Here is a 2319-nt window from a genome sequence, read left to right as displayed (position 1 = left end):
AGAAAAGAAAAAAAAAATTCACCACCTTAGGTTGAAAAGTTGGGGGTCGCTGGGAAACCTTTTATAACTCCTGGTTCTACCTTTCTCTAACATACATTAGACATATGATTATAGACGTGGATTAAGGCGGCAAGCTAGCAGAATTGTTAGCACGCTGGACGAAATGCTTAGCGGTATTTCGCCTGTCGCAACGTGTTGAGTTCAAATTCCGCCGATGTCGACTTTGCCTTCCATCCTTTCGGCATCGATAAATTAAGTAAGGCTGGTTATCTTCCTCACCCAAATTTCAGGCCTTGTGCCTATTGTAGAAATGATTATAAAGGTGGATTAGGAGAATCGTGGAACCGTCCAACAAATGTGCATTAAATGTTTAGTTACTTCCCTTTACGTTTTGAGTTCAAATTCTTCCGAGGTAAACTTTGCATTTTCATCCTTCCGGCATCGTTAAAATAATGTTTTAAGGCTAGTACAGGTGTCGATTCTTACAGTGTATCTTAAATGTGCAACATCATTAGAGTGCAATTAAAGAAAAATAACTTGTCCATAATTAACCATAACTAACCATAGCTGTTTAAATACAATGGGTGGTGTAACATATAAAGGTAACAAGTAAAGCTTATAATTTTGTTTATTTTTAGACGTTTTCTATCTAATTATGATTGCTTAAATGTTTATTTCTCTTAAAATAGATAGCTATGTAGTCTGCGAGCCATTCCCTTCCATTTTCCTTTGTAGGTGATGTAGTATTTGGAGGAAGTGATTTGTTAAAAGTACATTGTGTATTGCCAACTGCTAGAAATAACAGCCAAATTTTCCTCATCATATTTTTTTTTTTGAAGGCAGTTAAATAATGTAGTCCAGAATGCTCTAGGTTTATGCCTAAACAAAAAAGACGAGATGGTCACGGTTGAAATACCTTTTGATCATAACTATCTTCATTCGCAATTGGCTTGGTGTTAAACGACAACAATAGCTTATAATGTATAATGTGTATATCAATGTATCCCTTGTTATTATTTGAATAATGGTAACAGTACAGTATGTCGTCAGCACGAGAATGTGTACACAACCTAACAGACAAACGGCCTGGTATATTGTTATTTATTCAGCAATGCCATGTTTTATATCTTTTGTCGTTCATTCGCTGGCAGTTTGCAAATTACGTATGTGAAACTACAAGAAACTTTGTTTTTTTTTAAATGTTTATTCTCTTTCATTTGTTATGTATGAATGGCAGTACAATCTGATTGGGGTGGGGGTAGGAATATTAAAATATTGATATACATTTCGCAATGATACCCAATTTACTCACTACTATTTACCTTTTTTTTTTCCTTTACTGTTTACGAATTAAACACAATATTTATTTTACTAAAATTTACCCGGTTATGAAGGATAAATAATAAATGGTAATTAAAAATCCTCGTGGAGTGAAGATCTCACGGTAAAATTTACCGATATTACTAGGTAGAAATCGTGGAAGACTTTCTCATCTCAGAATAATTACTTCAATAAACTTATAGAACAGCGACTTATCGTAAGACTCTCTCTCTCGCTCTTTCTCTCTCTCTCTCGCTCTTTCTCTCTCTCTCTCTTGTAAAAATATTTTGCTACCTGTATGCTTACACACACTTGCAACAGTCACATTCTCATGTGTACTACCATTTGATCTTTTGCACCACTGAAAGACACCTTACCTCTATTAGACCTCTAGTGGGTCGAGTAATCAATAGCTGCACATCTCTTTCAACGCGCCAACATGTTTCTGCATGGGCACATATATGCATTGCCCACCATATAGCTCTCTCTCTCTCTCTCAACTCTACTTTGCGTAGTGTAAAAGGATCGAATTACCTCAAAGATATGTAACTAGACACAGTGGTAGGTAATTTTCCTATTCACAAACCTCTTCATATGTAACCGTATCTGTGTGTACTGTGTGGTAGCAAACGTGTGGACGTATTGTAACCCATGCAAATTGATAGCATTTCTACGTTTAAGCGGGTCGCATATATTTTGATGCAAGGGAAGGGTGCACACACGTGCATTTGGTGCGATTTACTCTCGTTCTTAGAGGTTTTTTGACCGCTGAAGCCGAAAAGTTACAAAGTTATGGGATCTAGTTCAAAACGGGGGCACCAGTTTTCATTTATGTTTTATGTAGTGTTTTTGGTACCGAAAGACTTTCAAATTTCATATACTTATCTATTTTGTGTTATAGAACAGAAAAAAATTTTTGTATTCGAAGTTATTTTATGTAAAAAAAATTGTCTTATTTCGATAATTTCAACCAATCACTGACAAGTATTCAGCTGTTTA

General features: G+C 35.4%; 1 protein-coding gene across 4 annotated transcripts in view; it reads left to right on the top strand.

Annotated features, from left to right (window-relative positions):
* Positions 1–2319, top strand: part of LOC106876845 (protein SERAC1) — a 29899-nt gene that overhangs the window by 2702 nt on the left and 24878 nt on the right. Inside the window, exon 1 of one of the 4 annotated variants that reach the window (XM_052965727.1) lies at positions 407–602. The exons of the other annotated variants lie outside the window; for them this stretch is intronic. The gene's annotated coding sequence lies outside the window, so the exon portion shown is untranslated. Of the gene's footprint in view, positions 1–406; positions 603–2319 lie in introns of those variants that run through there. 4 annotated transcript variants of the gene reach the window in all.

This window comes from Octopus bimaculoides, chromosome 2 (genome assembly GCF_001194135.2).
Source record: "Octopus bimaculoides isolate UCB-OBI-ISO-001 chromosome 2, ASM119413v2, whole genome shotgun sequence".
NCBI classification, from domain to species: domain Eukaryota; kingdom Metazoa; phylum Mollusca; class Cephalopoda; order Octopoda; family Octopodidae; genus Octopus; species Octopus bimaculoides.
This window is presented reverse-complemented; position numbering and strand designations above follow the sequence as displayed.